Source organism: Dromiciops gliroides, chromosome 5 (assembly GCF_019393635.1).
Source record: "Dromiciops gliroides isolate mDroGli1 chromosome 5, mDroGli1.pri, whole genome shotgun sequence".
Lineage (NCBI taxonomy): Eukaryota > Metazoa > Chordata > Mammalia > Microbiotheria > Microbiotheriidae > Dromiciops > Dromiciops gliroides.
In genome coordinates this window covers 171,902,772-171,924,982 of record NC_057865.1, presented here as the reverse complement: position 1 = coordinate 171,924,982, position 22,211 = coordinate 171,902,772, and the positions used below count along the sequence as shown (strand labels likewise).

Here is a 22,211-nt window from a genome sequence, read left to right as displayed (position 1 = left end):
TTTTTACATTAGATTTATTTGTGTAAAAACTTTTCTGTAATCAAAATGATCTGTTCTGTTTTCTGTGATCCTCTCTATCAATATTTGTTAAATCATGAATTCTTGCCTTATCCATAGATCCAAAAGACTGCTATTCCAATTTGTTTTTGAAGTGGCCTTTTTATGTCAAGTATGCATTTAGAGCCTATATTGGTACATGGTTTGAAGTATTCTAAACCATAAATCATGGCAGTGTGACATAGCTTAGAGAACTTGTCTCTAAGACAGGAAGATCTGGGTTCATGTCCTGCCTTCTGACACATACTGGTAGTGTGACCCTGGACAAATCATTTAATCTTTCAGTGCTCTAGGCCAGAGGTGTCAAACATGAGTCAGGACAACACTCTGCACCAGTAACAGATTAAAATGTAATTGGGAAATATTTAACGAAATAAAAATACAAAAAACCAGTTTTTTCCCATAAAAGTATTTTATTATTTTCCAGTTACATGTAGATAGTTTTCAACATTTTTTAAATTAAGATTTCTCGTTTCAATTTTTTTCTCCCTCCCCTCCCTCTCCCCTCCCCAAGACAGCAAGCAATCTGATATAGGTTATATAAGTACAATCACATTAAATATATTTCTGCATTAGTCATGCTGTGCAAGAAGAATTAGAGCAAAAAGGAAAAACCTCAAAAAAGAAAAACAAAACAAAAAAAAAAGAAATAGTATGGTTCAATCTGTTTCTGTTTGATTTTGATATTTCTCTAGGCAACTCTCTACCACTATAAATTGCAGGGAAGGTACTGATGTTCATCTGCCTTATTTCTTAACTAGCCTTAATCACTGAATGGGCATTGCTTCAGACAAACTGAGACCTGGGAAAGACCTTAGCTTAAAAAGGCCAAAGAATCCCACTGCGTCTGAGGCCATCTCCAGTCATCCTGATATATATCTTTCCATTGTACCCAGATGGCTCAGGAGGAGAGAGGTTGGTGACTTTGCACAGGCCTGCCTCACTTAAATCCAATTCACTGCAAGTCATAACATCACCTCCCCAATGTCATAGTCCTCTTAGAGAATGAAGGACAAACAACAACCAAAAACCAATACTTCACGATTATTGATAAATGGAATCTACCCTAATTGTGCAGAAAATCATAGTCATAAAAAATGGATTTATATTTTGAATAGAAATCATGTCTTTGCCATAAGCTACGTATGAAATTCTCTGATGCACCCATTTAAAGGACAGTATTACTATCCTTTATCTTCTTACTAGATTATAAATGCCATGAAGGCAGGAAGCCTCTAGCACTTCTTAACAAATAGCTTTTTGTAGGTTTTTGTTTGTTTGTTTTTGAGGGGTAATGAGGGTTAAGTGACTTGCCCAGGGTCACACAGCTAGTAAGTGTCAAGTGTCTGAGGTCAGATTTGAACTCAGGTCCTCCTGAATCCAGGGCCGGTGCTCTATCCACTGCACCACCTAACTGCCCCTCCTCTAGCACTTCTGCATAGTACTGTGAGTTGATAACAATCAATAAACTTTTAATAAACAAAGTCATAAACAGTTTATTAAGTGCCTACTCTGTGCTAAGCACTGAGGATACTAATAGGAAAAAAGAAAAACAATCCCTGCCCTCAAGGAATTTACAATCTAATCACATAAAAGGAAGTTGAAAAGGTGATAGGGGAAGAGGTACCCAATTCAGGGTCATCATGGAGAAGTCAGTGAGAGCAGAGGAAGATAAAGTTATCTCAGTTATTAGCTTCCTAGGGCATGGTGGAGAAGTTAAAGAAGTCACAAAGTAGGGCAGCCAGGTGGGAAATGAGGAAAGGTCTGAAAAGAACTTTTCTCTCAAATGGAGGTTTGGAGTTAATTGACCATTTGGTAATGACTTTGAGAGGATCAGAGAATGTAGAATTGGAAGGGACCTTAAAGATCATCTAAACCAGTGGTGTCAAACTCAAATAGAAATGTATCTCTGCAGGCTCCATATTGACTTTTGAAAACATCAAAGTAACATTATCTATGTTCTATTGTATTTTTTATTATTTTGTTGAACATTTCCCATTTATAGTTCACTCTGTTTCTCCACACTCCTGAGTTTTGCTGGCACTTGTGGCCTGCCTGCTGTGAGGTTGACTCCTGATCTAAACCAAACCCTTCAGTTTTCCAACAGTGACATGGATGTCTAAGTTCACACAAATAATTAGGAACAGAGCCAAGATTCAAACTTGGGTCATCTGGCTCCCTATCCTTTTATTTTTTTATTTTATTTTTCTGTTACACCATGCTGAAAATGACTAATAAATAAGTACCATCTTTTCATGTACCAAATACCAACCAAATTCAATAAAGTAATTTTTTGGCATTAAAAATCATGTCATTTAGGTATATATCTATATGCATGTATATATTTATATGTATATATGTTCAGATACTTAAATAGATCTATTATCTCAGTTTGTGAATTCTGTCCAACAATGCAAGTAGCATCCCACTCGTACCTGTCCATCCTGTACAACTCTTAACCTTTAGCTCACCATAAGAGGGTCTATCCGTTATGCCTGAAACCTTGATTTATTTCTCCTTATTTCTAGAGCAGTGGTGTCAGGTTCAAATAGAAACTCTCAGTGGACTGTATGTTGACTTAGAAAATAACACATTTGCAGAGCAATGGGGCTTAAGTGACTTGCCCAGGGTCACACAGCTAGTAAGTGTCAAGTGTCTGAGGCCGGATTTGAACTCAGGTACTCCTGACTCCAGGGCCAGTGCTCTATCCACTGTGCCACCTAGCCGCCCCAAAATGTTTTAATGATTTTGGGGGGGGGCGGGGCAATGGGGGTTAAGTGACTTGCCCAGGGTCACACAACTAGTAAATATCAAGTGTCTGAGGCCAGATTTGAACTCAGGTACTCCTGAATCCAGGGCCGGTGCTTTATCCACTGCGCCACCTAGCCGCCCCTCAGTCTGGAATCTTAAAGGAAAGTTATTAGCTTGGCTGATGATGTGGCTTAGCTAGCTACCTAGATAAAGGTGATAGATAAAATTTGTGCCTGGAATGTGTACAGCTGTTGTCAGTAGGAGAACCTTAAGGATCTTAATGTCACTGACAGATTATTTCAAAGTGGTTCATCTTTCACATTCTCAAACACCATCCATTACCCATGAAGGACAGAATGTTGGAGGTAATACTGAGATCTTGCCAGTGTTGACTTCTTCCTACAGCATTAACTAAAATCTCAGCAACCTCTCCCCTGGTATTCAGAGGGTGGCCAACATTGAGAGCTTTGCTCAGAAAGTTCCAGTGGCTCACTCTTTCCTTTAGGATAAAATACAAACTCATATGTTTGGCATTTAAAGTGTTTCACAGCCTGCCTCCAGGCTCTCTCTCTCCAGAACTACTACATATTATTTCCCTCCATGCAGTCTATGTTCTTGCCAAACTAGTCTACTTGTTGTTACTTGTACATGGTAATTCTTCTCCTGTCTCCATGTCTTTGCACAGGATGCATCCCATTCCTGGAATCTACCACTCTTTCTTCACATCTGCTCTTTAGAATCCCTAGTTTCTTTCAGAGTTTAGATCAAATCTCCACCTCCTACCTAAGATCTTTTCTAATTTTCCCTAATTAATAGCGCCTCTCCAAAAATATTACTTTGTTTATTTTATATGTACATGGATTTTACTTATATCACTTATTCATTCACTCAACAATTGTTTATAAAGCCTCTCTTTACTATCTGCAATGCACTGTGCTAGGCCTTGAGGATACAAAGACTTTGAAACAATCTCTGCTTTCAAGGAGCTTACTTACTTAGAACATTTTTTTTTCATTCTGACCTTAAACACTAAAAAATTGACTGTTTCCACATACAAAGCAGAACACAAAGAGGACTGAATGAAACCATGAATATCTATCTCATACTGCTTACATTTCAAAAAAATAGTATATAGTAAATATTTATACATTTTTAATACTGCCTTGTCTCTTCTTTCTCTTTTGTGAATTAAAAAAAAAGTTTCAGTGATCTGCTTTTTTTTTTTTAATAATTTTTTTGGGGGGTGGGGCAATGGGGGTTAAGTGACTTGCCCATTGTCACACAGCTAGTAAGTGTTAAATTTCTGAGGCCAGATTTGAACTCAGGTACTCCTGACTCCAGGGCCGGTGCTCTATCCACTGCGCCATCTAGCTGCCCCCAGTGATCTGCTTTTTAAAAATCACTGTAGTTAACCTCCCCCTATTAAAAAAACAAAACAGAGAGAGAGAAAAACACCTTGTTGACAGATGTTCAAGGCAAATGAATCCACGCTGTGACCATGCCCCAAAATGTTTTTTTCTTTTTGTATTTTAAGTCCATCACCTTTTTATCAGGAGGTGGGTAACATGTTTCATCACAGGTCTTCTGGAGACATGGTTGGTCATTGCTTTGATCATAATTCTTAATTCTTTCAAAACTCTTTGTATTTTCAGTGTTGTTATTGCATAAATTTTTCTCCTGGTTGTGTTCATTTTACTCTGTCAGTTCCTACTACTCAAGATTCTATAAAATCATCTCTTGTTATTTATTATGGCATAATAATAATGTATTATGTTCATGTACCACAATTTGTTCAGCCATCCTACAAATTGGTAGTTGTTGAGTTATATTTCAGTTGTGTTTGACTCATTGTGACCCCATTTGGGTTTTCTTGTGTAAGATACTGGAGTAGTTTGCCATTTCCTTCTCCAGGTCATTTTACAGATGAGGAACTGAGGCAAGCAGGGTTAAGTGACTTGCCCAGGGTCACCCAGCTGGTAAGTGTCTGAAGCCAGATTGGAATTTATGAGGATGAGTCTTCCTGATTGCAGGCCTACCACTTTATCCACTGTGCCATTTAGCTACCCACAGATTGATGGACATCCCCTTAAATTCTAGTCCTTGGCCTTGGACTTTACCTTTCCAGCTTTCCCTTCAAAATCAGGAAATTTGTTTTGGTTGTGGCTGTTTCCTCCCTGGTATTATCCTTCCACTTAACGCCCCCCCCCCCTTAATCCTTGTCATTTCCCTTTGAATTTGATATATTTTTTTCCCTTTTTTCCCCTGAAATCGATATTTTTATTTTTGAAATTTGATTTATTTTTTTCAGAACTAATGCAATAAAACAAACATTTCCATAACACAGTAGAATAGAAAAAAGATGATTGTATATGAAATTGCAAATCTATTATATAAAACTTGGTATTCCTTTTAAATATATAATAAAGTTATCATGGGGGCAGGTAGGTGCTGCAGTGGATAGAGCACTGGCCCTGGAATCAGGAGGACCTGAGTTCAATTCCAGCCTCAGACACTTGACAGTTACTAGCTGTGTGACCTTGGGCAAGTCACTTAACCCTCATTGCCCCGCCAAAAACAAACAAAACAAAAAAACAAAGTTATCATGTAACTTTTTTCCCTTTTTTTCTACTCCCCCTAGAGATGGCTATCAATAAACACAAATATGTGTTTGTGTATATGTATATATGTATGCATATATGCAATATGTAATATATAAATATGCAAAACCATTCTACATATACTTCTATTTATCAGGTTTTTTCTCTGGATGCAGATAGCGTTTTCCTTCATAAGCCCTTTATAGTTAATTTGTGTATTTATAATAATCAAAATGAATTAGTCACAGTGTTCTTAAAACAATATTGTTGGGGAGGGAGGAAAGGAGGGAGAGAAATTTGGAACTCAAAATCTTATAAAAATGAATGTTGAAAACTATCTTTACATGTAATTGGGAAAAAATGAAATACTGTTAAGATTTTTAAAAAACCCAATGTTGTTACTGTATACAGTGCTCTATCTACTGCGCCACCTAGTTGCCCCTTATTATTTTCTGGTTACACGTAGAGATGGTTTTCAATATTTGTTTTTATAAGATTTCTAATATCAAATTTTTCTCCCTCCCCAAGACAGCAAGCAATCTGATATAGGTTATGTATGTACAATCATATTAAACATATTTCTGCATTAGTCATGCTCTGAAAGAAGAATCAGAACAAAAAGGAAAAACTTCAAAAAAGAAAAACAAAAAAAATACAAATAATATGGTTCAATCTGCATCTAGATGCCACAGTTCTTTTTTTCTGGATTTGGAGAGCATTTTCCATCATGAGTCCTTTGGAAGTATGGACCATTGTATTTCTTTTTTTCTTTTTTAAGTGAGGCAATTGGGGTTAAGTGACTTACCCAGGGTCACACAGCTAGTAAGTGTTAAGTGTCTGAGGCTAGATTTGAACTCAGGTACTCCTGAATCCATGACTGGTGCTCTATCCACTGCGCCACCTAGCTGCCCCAAAATCTTCTGTTTGGCTTTTAAAGGAAACACTTTTTTTTTTGGGTGAGGCAATTGGGGTTAAGTGAGTTGCCCAGGGTCACACAGCTAGTAAGTATTAAGTGTCTGAGGCCGGATTTGAACTCAGGTCCTCCTGATTCCAGGCCAGTGCTCTATCCACTGTGCCACCTAGCTGCCCCTCAGTGTATTTCTGAGAAGAGTCAAGTCTATCACAGTTGATCAACAGACAGTGTTGTTGATACTATGTATGATGTTCTCCTGGTTCTGCTCATTTTACTCAGCATTAGTTCATGTAAGTGCTTCCAGGTTTCTCTGAAATCTGCCTGCTCATCATTTCTTACAGCACAATAGTATTCCATTACATTCGTATACCACAACTTGTTCAGCCATTCCCCAATTGATGGGCATCTCCTCGATTTCCAATTCCTTGCCACCACAAAAAGAGCAGCTATAAATATTTTTGTATGTGTGGGTAAGCACATCATTTCTTACAGCACAGTAGTATTCCATCATAGTCATATATTACAACTTGTTCAGCCATTGCCCATTTGATGGGTATCTCTGCCGTTTCCAGTTCTTTTCCTTTTTCCCTAATCATCTTGGTGTATTTTTACACAAGTATTTATGTGTATATGTGTTCAACCTTCCTTTGATCATTTCTTTCTTTTTTTGGAGGCAATTGGAGTTAAGTGACTTGCCCAGGGTCTCACAGCTAGTAAGTATTAAGTGTCTGAGGCCGGATTTGAACTCAGGTCCTCCTGACTCCAGGGCCAGTGCTCTATCCACTGTGCCACCTAGTTGCCCCTGATCAATTCTGATAAGAGTGTGGTTCATCTGATGCTTGTTCCCCCATCCCTTCCTCAGTGTATTCTCTTCATACACATTCAAGTTATGAGAAATAATAAGTCACATTCTTCTTCCTTAGAATAGAACATTCTAACCCCTCCCCCCATTAAACTGTCTCTGGACCCTTTGTAAACTTAAAGTTCAGAAAGGATATTTATTTCTTCTCCTTCCATTAGAATGTTAGCACTTATTTCATCACATAGACCCTTCTAAATGCTTAAATGTACCTTTTTAGGTTTCTCTGGACTTTTGTGTTTGTCAGAAATGTTTGAAGGCCCTTTATGTTATAGATTTATTTCACCCACTGTAGTGTAGGAGTTCTTAGCTTTTGGGGGTTGGGGGCGGGTTATGGACCTTGTTAGCAGTCTGGTGAAGCTCAGTCATATTGAAACAAACATGTAGATTTTTTTTTTCCTGTCCAAGTTTATAGATCTCTTAGTTTTAACTGTGGACTCCTTTGAGGGTTGGGTGAGAGGGTCTGTGGATTCCAGGTTAAGAATCTCTGCCGTAGGATTATAATCATCTTTTCTGAGTATTTATTTGTGGTTATAAGCCCATCTCTTAACTTTTGGGACATTTTATTATAAGATCTCTTAAAGATTGCAAAAGATTGTTAGGTCTTGTGTGATCCTGACTCTGGTAACTTATTTGAGCTCATTCTTTGTGAATACTACTAGAATTTTTTCCTTGATTCGGAAGCTCTGGAATTTTTGCTATGACATTCTTAGGACTTTTCCTTTTGGAATTTCTTTTGAGGAGGGTGATCATTGGATTCTTTCTATCTTGGCTTTGCACCCTGGCTGTAATAGATGGGGACAGACAGGTTTTATCATTTTCTGAAATTCTAGTCTTCAGGCCTTTTCTTTAAGATCACGGTTTTCAAGGAGTCCAAATGATTCTTTCATTTTTGCTTGACCTATTTTCAGGTCAGTTGTTTTTGATGTCAGGTATCCTAAATTTTCTTCTTTTTTTTTTTTTTCAAATCTCTTGCTATCTCATGGAATCATTGATTTCTGTTTGGTCTATTCTGATTTTTCAAGGCTTTCATTACCTGGATGAGGTTTATTACTTTCTGTTCTAAATTTTTTATTCTTCTGATTTTTTTGTTCAAAGTTTTTATTTTCTTTTTTACCACTTGCTTCATTTCTTCTAGATATTTATGTTGCTCTTGTGGAAAATCAGTTCTTTTCCTTGAGTGTATTATTGCAGTTTTTATGGAATTATTTTCTCCTTTACTGGATTTTGGGAGGGCTCTGGATCTGCAATAATTTTGTTTTGTTTTGTTTTGGTTTTTTGCCGTTTTTCTTATTTATTAAGACATATTCCACAATATTTCTTCAATTAGAAATTCTTTGAAACAATACCATCATTTTTTTGCCAGCCAGAGAATAGTCATCAGATTCTCACATTCTACAAATTGCTCCACAAATTGCATAAGTTTTAAAGTGGCCATTGAATCTGCCTGTGACCTTGTCAACCTCAGCCACATTCATCTGGATGGACGCATGGTCCTTGGCCCTGATGATCCTGTTGCTCGAGGAGCATATCCCTGGTATGTACAGGTCCATGAACTCTCCAGCGTCATTCTGCATGTCAGCAGCTGAGGGAACCGAGTGCAAAACGAAAGCAGCGGAAGAGAAAAAGCTGCAATCATTTTTTATACTGGTCAGTGTCTTTGGCGTATTTCTAGTTTTAGCCCCATATTTGGATTTCATGCCAATTAAGCTTTATCTCTTGTTGTACTTATGATTCTATGATCAATCCTGCTCGATCTCACACTGTGTAACCTGGGTTCCTTCTCTGACCTATATTTTAGGGGGTTAGATCCCCAGGATCTTGGAGGTTCAGAATGCTGGATATAAATGCTTGTTTCTGGCACCTCAGGATAGTGTCAGGACCTTGGAGCCCCAAGGGTTCCAGGCTGTGTACATGTGAGCGCTGCTACTTTGCATTGGTTACTGCCACTCTTGAATTTCCAAAGATCCAAAGGTTGCATTTTGACTCCCCCTGGGACTTTCTGGTAAGAACCCTTTGGTCTTAGTACCTTTGGACACAGAGCCATGCAGCCTTTAGGTGTCTCTAGACCATCTCTGGTCACATTCTTAATCTTGTGTCCTATTTTCCTGTGCTTTTGATGACTTTGCTGGCAGCTGTCTTTCCTATCACCTTTGTCCTTCAGGGTGACTTCTTATGTATTTCTGGGATCAAAGTAATCCTTTACTGTAGTTTCTCGTTGGACTTCTTGATCATTAGGCCACCACAAATTTCAGGTTCCTGTTGGAGTAGGTATGTGTAAACTGGATGATCTGTCTCTGTTCAAACAGCTGTCTTGACTGTAGATCTCAAGGATTTTGCATTCTAAAGAGAGATAACATGTACCTAGATAGATACATACAGAATAGATACTAGATAATTTGGACGGGGCATAAGTTGTTGGGAGAATCAGCAAAAGCTTCATGTAGTTGTTGTTGATGGGAGTGGTCCTTCATTTTGAAGAGGACCAGGGACATTATGAATGATGTCCGGACTTGCATGTGAATTAGATTTAAGTGAGGCAGAGTTGTGCAAGTTCAACAGCATTCCTCTCACTTCCAGAGTCATTGAAGACCAGTGGCAGAACAAAAGTGAAGAGCGCTGGTGGTGGCCTGGGATTCAGTGGATGACTTTTAACATCTTTGATGTCTTACCAAGCTTTAAGCACTCTACAGCCCCTGCTTCAGCTGCCTTTGTGGCCTTTAGAACAGATTGTTCTCTTCTGCCCGTTCCAGTGGAGGGAGTCTTCACCTGTTTGGGGTAGACATCCCCCTAACTCACCAACGAGTTTGAAGCCTCTTGGTTGCCCTCAGCCTGGTTTAACCTGTCTGCCAAGACAGTTTTCCTGGGGTATGGTCACTGCACGTGCTACAGCTTCTTGCATAGGTGAGAGTTGGGTGAAATGTTGACACCAAAGGTGGATGAATAGCCCTCAAAAAGGCTTGGCAAGCCCTCGCACCAGAGGTTCTAGTCCTCTTCAAACACCTCATATACCCCTTTTATGTAGTAAATGATGAGTGAGTAGAGTCTTAACGGAATCTTGGGATTCTAAGAGATATAGATGAAGAAAGAATTCATTATAGACCTAGGGGATAGCCAGTGCAAAAGTATGGAGGCAAGAAATGGGGTGTCATGTATGAAAAGAAATAAGACCCATGTATCTGAGTTTAATAGAATATGTAAAGAGGAGTTGTGTGTGATAAGACTAGAAAGGTGGCTTGGGGCCAGTTTGTGAAGAGCTTTAAATACCAAACAGAGGAGTTTAAATTTAATCCTGTAGGTGATAGGGAGCCACTACTGCTTGTTGAGCCAGAGATATGATATGGTCAGAACTGTACTTTAGGGATATTACTTTTGCAGCTTTAAAGACAGGGAGACAAATTAGAAGGCTGTTGTACTAGTTCTGGCAAGAGGTGATTATGGTCACAACTAGGATAGTTGCTGCATGAGTGGAGATAAGGGGATATTTTTGAGAGATGATGTGCAGGTATAATTGATGAGATTTGGTAACTGATTTTTATATATGGGATGAGTGAGAATGAGGAGTGGAGCGTGACACTGATATTTGCAACCTAGGTGGTTAGAAGGATGATGGTCGCCTCAATGGAAATAGTGAAGTTTTTAAGAAGGGTCACTTTTGGGGCAAAGATAATGAGTTCTGTTTTGGACAAGCCAAGTTTCAAATGCCGAAGACATTTATTTGAAGTTCTCAATAGACAAGTTGTTGATGTCAGACTGGAGAGAGGCTAGGGGCTGGAAATACTGATTTGGGAGTTATTTGCCTAGAGGTGATCATTTTGAACTCACCTAATGAAGTCAACAAAATTAGGGAAAAAAGAGAAGAGGGTTCAGAACAGAGCTTTGGGCTACATCCATAGTAAGGGAGTGTGGCCCAAATGATATTGTATCAAGAAAAGCTGAGGAGGAACAGTCAGGCAAAATAGGAGTGACCCAAAGAGAGAAGGGAGTATCTAGGAGATCCACACTTGTCAAATAATACTGCAGAGTGGTCAAGAAGTAAGCAGATTGTTTCCACTCTACAATGTATGCTTCTTGAAGACAGGGTCTATTTTGTTTTGTCTTCCTATACCTAGCACTTTAGCACAATACTGTGTATTTGATAAAGGAGCTTAATAAATCCTTGTTGATTAAGTCATTGATGAGAAAACTGCCTCTAAGAGAGAGGTAATACTTGCCCCAAACCATACAGATACTTAGACGTCAGAACCAATACTTAAAACCCAAGTCTCCCTGACTTGGTGTAATTTATACAGCTACATAGCCCTCAAAGCCAGTTCCTAATTCACTTTAATAAAAAAATTTTGTGTGTGTGTGTTTCTTGTGTTCTAAAATATGTTATGGTGCATTCCTTTTAGAAGAGTTTTAAAAAACTCTTAATGAAGTTGTTTTCTTTGTTCAACTTAATAAAATGACTAAAAAGATTTGTGTTAGCAGGCTAATTGGTCTGTCCACTCTTTGCTTTATAGGAAAAATATAAACACCTTTAAATTGTTTCAATGTAATTTTCAGAATTCAGTTGGAAAGTTTTGTTTAGGTCTACACAGTGTTTATTTTTTGTTCTGTTTTGTTTTGTTTTTTGGACACTTTATTTTTAAGGATAAAAACAAAAACTAACAATTCACTCTTATAATTTTTTCTTTTGCTCCATTATGTTAATGAATTTAATACTTTTAAAGTAACGAAGCAGATTATGAATTCTTATTCTTAAACATGTTTAAGCCGCACAAATAAATGTTTCATTAGCATAGCTTTAAAATTAAGCACCTAAAATACTTTGCATGTAGGTGTTTAGTAAATGATTTGTGAATGGATGACTGAAGGAATGAAACTGTCTTATTAAATTATGACATACCCTTTTATATTGTTATCTGCATTCAAAAATTATACTGCCTATGGCTTGGATTCCTATGTTGGCCTTTCTCTATAACTTTTTTTTTTGGAGGGACAATGAGGGTTAAGTGACCTGCCCAGGGTCACACCTAACTGCCCCCAATTCTATAACTTTTTGAAGTCATGTTAATCAACTGAGTGACTTAATTTTTGTCTTTCCTTGGGAATCCTGTTTTGTATTTTCTGTATCAAATGCTTCCTCTTCTTTAGGTGTTTGCTTTGTAGTGTGATTAGATGATTACATGATCTCAATCTTTATATAAAACGTTATACTTTTAGTGCCGTCCTTTTAGTCCCAAGATATAAATGATAAAATGTGTATCTAACAGTATTGTCCAAATAAAATGAACTTGTATTGATTTTTGTGTGGTATATAATGAAATAGGAAATAATCTCCTGTTTTCTAGTCTACATTGGTCACAGAGGCAATTTTTAAAGAATAGTGTATTAATTTGTGTAATATAAATGCCTTATCTTGTTCACATGATATACACATGCAGTTTCAAAGTCAGAAAGGAGATAAAAATCACAGCTAATTGTGTAAGATGGTGTCTATTTTCATTATATTTTAGGGGTGAAAAGTGAGTGAACCTGAAAGGCTTTTTGATATGTAGGTGGAACCTTTTTTGGAAATGTAGTAGATCTTTTATCAAAAGATGTTTGGGAGGGAAACAGAAACCTAGTAACTTGAAAATATAATGAAATTAGTTTTCACTGGTATACAGAATTAATTATTTCTTTTCTACAGAATGTATTTCATATTGTAGTTAAAAAATCACTGTTGTTTTCCAAGTTTTCAAGTTAGGTGACCTTCCATTTGAACCCAGTTTTAATGTAAACATTTTCACTAGATGGTTCCAGGCAGGGCTGGCAAATCTGGAGACTATTAGTAGTGCTTCATTTAAGGGAAGTTTGACTCCCTGGACAATTCTCAAGAGCTCCTTTCCAAGAATAACCTTAGAAATTGTTTTATTTTTGTTAGTTTTTAAATTAATTTTTGATTTTGTTGGTACTATCTGCTATGTCTTTTGAAAATGCAATTAGTAAAACATAATTAGCTTTGAAGTAAAAAAAAATTTAGGGAATAAAACACTGGATTTGAGTAGTCCTTCCCCTCTGTCTCTTGCCTCCTTAATCCGTTCATGGTTTAAAAAAAATGCTGTTACAACATCATGTTCTTGTAGTTCATGTCTCACTGCCACTTCTTTTGGAAATTCCATTCCCCCCCCCCCCAATAGTATTGTGCTCTTTTAGAACAAATGAGACCTAAAACCATTCATTTTGGAACATCTATGAATACTTATTGATACGTTAATTCTTTTCAAGTTAAAGGTTTAAATATCTTTATGCAGATTTTAAGGCGTTTTCACTCAAAATGTTGGGCTTCAAGAAACATGATGTTTTTACTGATTACCATGGCCAAATTATTTTGAGGAGCTATGAAAGAGAATTCTGAGAAGTCAAGCTTTTAAAATTGTTTTTAAAAGACCACAGGTAGTTTTTGTTTTCTTGTTCTATCATTCATTTATTTTTTAATATTTATTATTTATTTTTAACATTTAAAAATTTTTTGAGTTCCAAACATTCTCCATCTCTCCCACTCCTTTCCCACCCACTGAGAAGGCAAGCAATATATCAGTTATGTGTGTGATGTCATATAAAGCATTTTCATATTAGCTATATCACAAAAAAGCAAGGGAAAAAAGTGAGAAAAATCATACTTCAGTTTGCACTCAGAGTTTATCAGTTCTCTCTCTCTGGAAATGTATAGCATTTTTCGTTATTAGTCCTTTGGAATTGTCTTGGATCATTGTATTGATCAAAGAACCCGTCTTTCACAGTTGATCATTGTTACTGTGTACAATTATCTCCTGGTTCTGCTCACTTCATTTTTCGTAATTTCATACAAATGGATCTTATTTTTTAAAATGTGACTTAGTTCCCTATATATTTGAAAAATGAGGCCTTTATCAGAGAAACTTGCTATAAAATTTTTTATATTATTTCATTGTCTATGGATACTTTTTAGCAAATGTTTCCCGAATTGTCTTTTAATTAGGTCTGTTTTTGCTTTTGCTTTGAGTTGATTGCTAACCCTGCCTTTTTAATTGAAGCTGAAGCATAATATATTCTGCTCCGACCCCTTATTTTAGCTCAAGATGTCTTTCTGTATCAAGTGGATTTACTATAAACAGCATATTGTTGGATTCTGCTTTCTAATTCATTCTGCTATCCATTTCAGTTTTATGCATGAGCTCATCCCATTCACATTTACAGGTTATGTGTATTTTCTTCCATCCATTTTTCTTCTATTTATCCTTTTCTCTCGTTTTATCCTGTCCCTCCTCAAAAGTCTGTTTTGCTTCTGGCCACTACCTCCCATAATCTGTCCTCCCATTTGTCATCCCCTTCCCCATTCTCCCACCCCATTACCTTCCTATTTCCCTGTTAGGTATTGTGTATCCAACTCTGTGTGTGTGTGTGTGTGTGTGTGTGTGTGTGTGTGTGTGTGTGTGTGTGTGTGTTCGGTCTTTGAACCAGTTCCAATGAAAGTGAGGTTCATGTACTGCCTGTCACTCCCATTTTTCCCTCCACAATAAAAGCTCTTACTTATATGTCTCTTTTATGTGAGATCATTTCATCTATTCTACCTTTCCCTTCACCCAGTGCATTCTTTTTTCTTAGCCCTTCATTTTTTTTTTTAGATCATCCCAGTATAATCAACTAACACCCATGCCCTCTAAGTAGATGGCTCCTAATTGCCCTAATAATAATAAAGTTTATAGGAGTCATCTTCCCATATAGGAATATAAACAGTTTAACAATATTTAGACCCATATGATTTTTCTTTCATGTTTACAGTTTTATGCTTCTCTTTAGTCTTGTGTTTGAATGTTAGATTTTCTCTTCAACTCTAATCTTTTCATCATGAATGCTTGAAAGTCCTCTTTTTCATTAAATGTCTATTTTTCTCCCTGAAAGATTATACACAATTTTGCTAGGTAGCTGATTCTTATTGGCTGCAATCCTAGCACCTTTGCCTTCTGGAATATCATATTTCAAGCCCTTCATTTCTTTAATGTGGAAGCTGCAAAATCTTGTGTGATCCTGATTGTGGCTCTATGCTATTTGAATAGTTTCTTTCTGACTGCTTGCAATATTTTCTCCTTGACCTGGAAACTTTGGAATTTGGTTAGGAGTTTTCATTTTGGGATCACTTTCAGGAGGTGATTGGTGGATTCTCTCAATTACTATTTTACCTTCTTGATCCAGGATATTGAGGCAATTTTCTTTATGATTTCTTGAAATAGAACATCTAGCCTCTTTTTCAAATCATGACTTTTGGGTAGTCTAATAGATTTCCTTGATCTATTTTGTAGGTCAGTTGTTGTTTTCCTGATGAGATATTTCACATTTTATTCAGGTTTTTTTTTCCATCTTTTTAAACTTTGTTTTATTGTTTCAGGATGACTCCTAGAATCATTAGCTTCCACTTGCCCAATTCTAATTTTTAAGGAATTATTTTCTTCAGTAAGCTTTTGTCTCTCTTTTTCTATTTGGCCTATTCTGATTTTTAAGGAGTTCTTTTCTTCAGTGAATTTTTATGCCTCTTTTATCAATACTGTTTTTTGAAGTGTTGTTTTTTTCAGTATTTTTGTGCCTCTTTTACCAAGCTGTAAATCCTCTTTTCATAATTTTCTTTCATCACTCTCATTCATTTATTTTCCCAATTTTTTCTCTACTACTCACTTCCTTGTTTAGCATTCCAGGAATTCTTGTTGGGCTTATGTTCATTCACTTCTTTTCTGTGAGACTTTGCTTGTAGCTGTTTTTACATTATCTTGTTCTGAGTTTGTGTCTTGTTCTTCCCTGCTGCTCAAAGCAGTTTTTTATGGTCAGGTTCTTCTGTTGTTGTTTGCTCATTTCCCCAACCTATTTCTTGATTTTGAATGTTTATGTTACAGTTGGGTTTTGCTCACTTGGGGATGGGGAGGTCCTAAGCCTCAGGCTTTTTTGTACAGCTGTTTTCAGAGCTAGTTCTAAGGTTCTAGAAGTTTTTGGTGCTTCCAAGGTTGTGTGATCTGGGAAGAAGTGTAGTCGCTGCTCTCCTTGTCTGTCCTCTGGTCTCAACCCAAGGATAGCTCCTACTGCGCCCTGCAGCTGCAAGTGCTAGTACTCCCCTTGACCCTGGAACTGCAACCAGGGCCCCTACTCCTTTGGGGTTTTTTTGTTTGTTTGTTTGTTGTTGTTGTTTTTTTGGTGGGGCAGTGAGGGTTAAGTGACTTTCCCAGGGTTACACATCTAGTAAGTGTCAAGTGTCTGAGGCCAGATCTGAACTCGGGTCCTCCTGAATCCAGGGTTGGTGCTTTATCCAGTGCACCACCTAGCTGCCCCCAGCTCCTGCTCTTTTGTGACCAACCACAAGCACTCTTCTCTGCCCTGGAACTGGATATGGACAACACAACAAGGTCCTGTGTCCAATGCCCCCTCAAGGTCCCCTGTAATCTCTTTCTGATGAGTTATGTATTCCCCCTTATGGTCCTGAGTGTTCCTACTGCTGCACTATATTGCAGCTACCTTCAAGACTCATTGCTGTTGCTGCTGCTATACTCCAGGCCAGTGCCCACCTTCGTGTCACAAATCTTTCTTGCTGACCTCCTAAGTTGTCTTCAACTGGAGTAATATCTCATTCTGACTTTTTTTGGCTCTGCTGCTCCACAACGTGATATGAGAGTTTATTTAAAGTTGTTTCTAGGGCAAGTGGAAGCTAATGACTAGGTTGCTGCCTCTACCATCTTGGCTCTACCTTCTGTCATTCATTTATGAAAAATGAATACATGAGCATTAGTAATAAATCTTATTGTATTCAGATAAAAATTAATTCTCAGAATCTTGAAAAAATTGTATTAAATCCTTGTAAAGTAATCCATTTCTGAAGATTTCTTCCTAATTGATTTGTCTGTTCATTAGATGTAAACTTCTCTTTCCTTCTTCCCTCATCCTTTCCATTTTGATATTATCTTAATTCATTTAAATTGGGAACATTAGTTGGTAAAGTACTTTGGAAAGCTTTTGCCCTTGGATTCTAAATATAGTAAATGACTGTATTAGTAGTTACTGTACAATTATGAAGGGTATAAATCAACATTTGGAAACTTGTGGAATTTTTCCTTTAAGCTGTTGTGCAGGCCTATAATATCTAATTTCTTAATACCTCTAGATTTCTGTTTCTTCATCTCTAAAATAGAGTTGATAATAAATCTAGAGATTCTAAGTAGAGGGATGTTAAAAGGGAAATGCAATAGATATCTTTTAAGATCCTAAGATATTTGTTTTAAAGTGTGTTGATTAATACAATTGAATTTTTGAATCGAGATGCAAAGTACTTCAACTTTTACTTCCATGAAATCCAGGTTTTATTTTTGATACAAAACAATAGGCTTCTTCCACTTCTTCCTAAGTAATAGTTTTGTTTTTGTTTTTGTTTTTGTTTTTGTTTTTGTTTTTGTTTTTGTTTTTGTTTTTGTTTTTGCAGGGCAATGAGGGTTAAGTGACTTGCCCAGGGTCACACAGCTAGTAAGTGTCAAGTGTCTGAGGCTGGATTTGAACTCAGGTCCTCCTGAATCCAGGGCTGGTGCTTTATCCACTGCACCACCTAGCTGCCCCAGTAACAGGGCAGTTAGAAGTGATTCAGTATGTATTGTAACTACCATATGCTACTTATGTAAACGGCATTCTAGTTTCAGTTATAGACTAATACAGCTTTGACATTAGACATTAAACAGCCATTCAAAACAAAGTACTACTTAATTTTATCATTAGCCCTCTCCGAGTGTAGAAAGCAGAAAGTAAGTATACAATATTTGATCAATTCATTTTTTTTTCAAATAAACAATTTTGGTAGCACACATGTGGTCTAACTTTTACATTTTTATGTACTAAATGCTTGGCTCAATGCATATAAAAAGCGTATGACCTATTCTGATATTTTTACACACATGTGGCTTTCTAAGTCTCTTCTTTTTTATTTTTTTTTTTCAGCAAAAAACATTTATTTTATTTTCCAGTTACATGTAAGGGTAGTTTTCAACATTCATTTTCATAAGATTTAGAGTTACAAATTTTTCTCCCTCCCTCTCTTCCTTTCCTTCCCCCTCCACAAGATCGCAATCAGGTTATATATGTACAATCCACAAGTGTTCTTTTTAGCAGTTCTTTCTATAGGGGTGCATTGTAAGCCTCCTCATTAGTTCCTTGGGATTGTCTTGGATCATCGCACTGCTGAGAGTAGTTAAGTCATTCACAATTGCTCACTGAACAATACTGCTGTCACATTTTCCTATGGCGTTATTTGGATGTTTTTTGGAGCGATCGTGTCATGAGTTCAGGAGCTCACTGCCTTCCTCCACCATCTTCTCTAAGTCTCTTCTTAAACAAAATCTATTGAAATATGAACAATTGCTTCTAATTCCTGTTTTAGTTAAGACAGAAACCTACAAATACTATTCAAATTGAAGGTGGAAACTTTGCTTAATCCATGGCATATGACCAAAAATTAACAGTGGAATATTATAAGAATAGGATGTCAAGGGGTAGCTAGGTAGCACAATGGATAGAGCACTGGCCCTGGAGTCAGGAGGACCTGAGTTCAAATGTGGCCACAGATACTTGACACTTATTAGCTGTGTGACCCTGGGCAAGTCACTTAACCCCAATTGCCTCACCAAAAAAAAAAAAAAAACCCAAAAAACCCACCAATAGCATTTCAACCATAATTTTTAGTTGTTTAGCTTATTTAGGGAATCATAGAAAGTGATTTTTAATCTTTAATACTTTGCTAATTTGGTTTTTTTCAATGATATTAAAATTGACTATTTGATAGGGGTTTCTGCATATTATTGATAAATACATTTATAAGTGCATTGGTTTTGCTTAAGTGAAAAATAGTTTATTTGGGTGCACCAGTATTGGCCACACTTTGATATTTTAAAAATATTTCAGATTGGGGTAAAAATACTTATTTTGGATAGTGTTAAGTTCCTAGGTCAGCAGAGTTTTTCTTCATTTTTTTTTTAAACAATACAACACTTTTTTGGGGGGGGGGCTGGGTAATGAGGCTTAAGTGACTTGCCCAGGGTCACACAGCTAGTAAGTGTCAAGTGTCTGAGGCCGGATTTGAACTCAGGTCCTCCTGAATCCAGGGCTGGTGCTTTATGCACTGTGACACCTAGCTGCCCTGTTTTTCTTCATTTTTATTAATTTTTATCTTGTTAGGCACAGTGGCCCATGTGTGATGTGTTATTTAAAAAATAAAGTGTATTTAGTTGCTTTAGATAAAAACAAAAAGGTGTATAGGAAGAATATTTTGAGATACGATGTAGATGATACTTCAATTATATTAGAATAACTGGGAGAAATACTGAATTTTTGCACACATAATTGACTTTTTATATAGGTAAATAAAGTTAGACATCTGAATAAAACTAGGATTTGATATGAAATAATTTTCATTTTGACAGATAGCAAAGCTTTAATGCTGAAAGGTCTAAAGTGTGTTTCTTGGATTTTGTTTTTAATCTCTCTCTCTCTTTTTTTTTCTTTTTTTTTTGCGGGGCAATGGGGGTTAAATGAATTGCCCAGGGTCACACAGCTGGTAAGTGTCAAGTGTCTGAGGTCAGCTTTGAACTCAGGTACTCCTGAATCCAGGGCCAGTGCTCTATCCACTGCACCACCTAGCCGCCCCCTTGGATTTTGTTTTATTTGATAGGAGTTAGAAAGTAGTACAGTACAACTACTTAGAAAAGTTTGATGACAGATTCAAGGACATAACTTTATAAAAACAACACACACACACACACACACACAGAGTATTGAGGGAGTTAATGTTTGCAATATTTAAAAAATTTTTAAACCTCTTCCAGCTAATTAGGGCTTTTCTCCTTAGGACTTCTGTGTATAGCTAGTTTTTCTAAACTGCAAGCATCAGTGGCTTGTAATGAAGTCAACTATGTCCTTGTCTGTTTGTTTGTTTGTTTTGTATAATGTTTGGAGTCCCTGTAAGCTTTGCTTGTTAAGTGTGACACCCAGCCCATCAAACAGTAACAAAAATAGAAGTCAAGTTTATAGGTCACTTATGTATACCAATGTGTTAATCTCTCAACATGAAACTTATTTCTGTTCAATGTTAGGTTACTCTCTTTGTTGTGACCACTATTCCTAAAAGTTTATTCCAATCTTTAACTTCCTTCCTACCTTTTTCCCTGCCTTGACTTTTTTAGGTCTAAAAGGGAAGCATTGTTGCCCTACAGTATTACAGTTTTACTGTAGTTCTCCCTCTAATTTGTTTGATTTTTTCTTAGATGGTGTACCATTAAGATCATAAGAAATATTGATATTAATTCATTATCTATGGTGCCTTTAAGTATAATGTAATCCCCTTGAATTCTGTGTGAATCTTTATAGAGTTAAAAGTTGTAATGAGCCACTGGTTTATTTAATAAAGGGATGTGTATGGGGCATAGTCAGATCTGTGCTTTAGGAAGATCCATTTGACAGCTGGATGAACTGTAGTGGAGAGAGATTCATGTTAGGGAGACCAAACAAGCAGCCTATTGCAATAGTCCATGTGTGAGGTGAGGAAGATCTGCATCAGGTTTGTGGGCAGTGTCAGAGGAGAGAAGGGGATATGTAAGAAAAATGTTTTGGAGGTAGAAATCACAAGACTTTGAACAGGTTGGATATGGAGAGGTGAGAGAAAGTAAGAAGTTGAAATTGATACCTTGGTTGCTAACCTGGAGTGGTTAGGAGAATGGTGATACCCTTGACAGTAATAGGGAAATTAGGAAGAGGGGCGGGTTTGGGGAAAAGATAACAAATTCAGTTTTTGACATGTCGAGTTAAAATTTCAATAGGATATCCATGTCAAGATGTTTAAAGTACTTGGAGATGTGAGACTGAAGGTCAGGAGAGAAGTTAAGGATGTACAATTCAATATGAGAATCATCTACAGAATGTTGATAATTGACTCTATGGGAGCTGATGAAATAGTTTAGAGAAAAGAGAAGATGGCCCAGGACAAAGCCTTGCAGGTAGTTATTTCAACCAGGAGGTAAAGACAGAAGCCATATTGAAAAGGGTTGAGAAATGAGTAGGAGTTGCCAAAGTAGAGGTGATAAATGGTGACAACTATTTACTTCTGTGATTTTGACTTTGAAAGGGTGTGGTGATATAGGATGATTGTTTAAATGATTGATATGGTCTAATGAAAGGTGGTTTTAGTCCTTTAGTTTTGTTTTGTTTGAAGCATATCTAGGCATGTTTGTATGCATTAAGCATAGAACCCATTTTAAGGAGAGATTGAAAATTAAGAAGAGAGAAATAATAATAAAAGGCTTAAGGGGCAGCTAGGTGGTGTAGTGGATAAAGCACCAGCCCTGGATTCAGAACTCAAGTTCAAATCCAGCCTCAGACACTTGACACTTACTAGCTGTGTGACCTTGGGCAAGTCACTTAACCCTCATTGCCCCATAAAACAAAAACAAAACAAACCTAAATAAATAAATAAATAAAAGGCTTAAACTCCCAAAGGAGATGGCAAGGGCAGAAGTAGAGGGATAGATGATATCTAAGAAAAGGGCCACTTCTTTCTGTAAAACTAGAGCAAAGAATGAGTGAATTGGGCATAAGGGCCAAATTTAATAATGGGGAAAGTTAATTGGGTGGCTTGCCTTAATATTGGTGTAAGAAAGGAAACAGCCTCGTTCAAAAACAAAACAGGTTTATTAATGGGAACAAGTTTAAAACACTATCTGAATCACACAAGTGAGATTAATAGAATTATAAACAATGTATAAATTTCTGAGGTAAAAAGGCCTCAGGCACCCGAACCTGCCTCCAGCCCAGCTAGCTCCAAAGAGATAGCTTTGCCTCAAAAACAAAACAAACTCACCACACCCGAAATTTGTAGCTTTAAGGAGAATCAGCTGTGTAGTCTCTGTTTCTGTCCGAAAGTCAAACAGCAGCAGCAGCTCCTCTAAATGTCTGCCTTCCTTCCCCATTCCCTCAGAACACTCTCAAACTACCTTTCTTCCTAACTCCCCCTAAC

General features: G+C 37.0%; 1 protein-coding gene and 1 pseudogene across 1 annotated transcript in view; one reads left to right on the top strand and one right to left on the bottom strand.

Annotated features, from left to right (window-relative positions):
* Positions 1-22,211, top strand: part of TAF3 (TATA-box binding protein associated factor 3) — a 237,466-nt gene that overhangs the window by 81,539 nt on the left and 133,716 nt on the right. The window lies entirely within an intron of this gene.
* Positions 8,504-8,754, bottom strand: LOC122729446 (annotated as a pseudogene).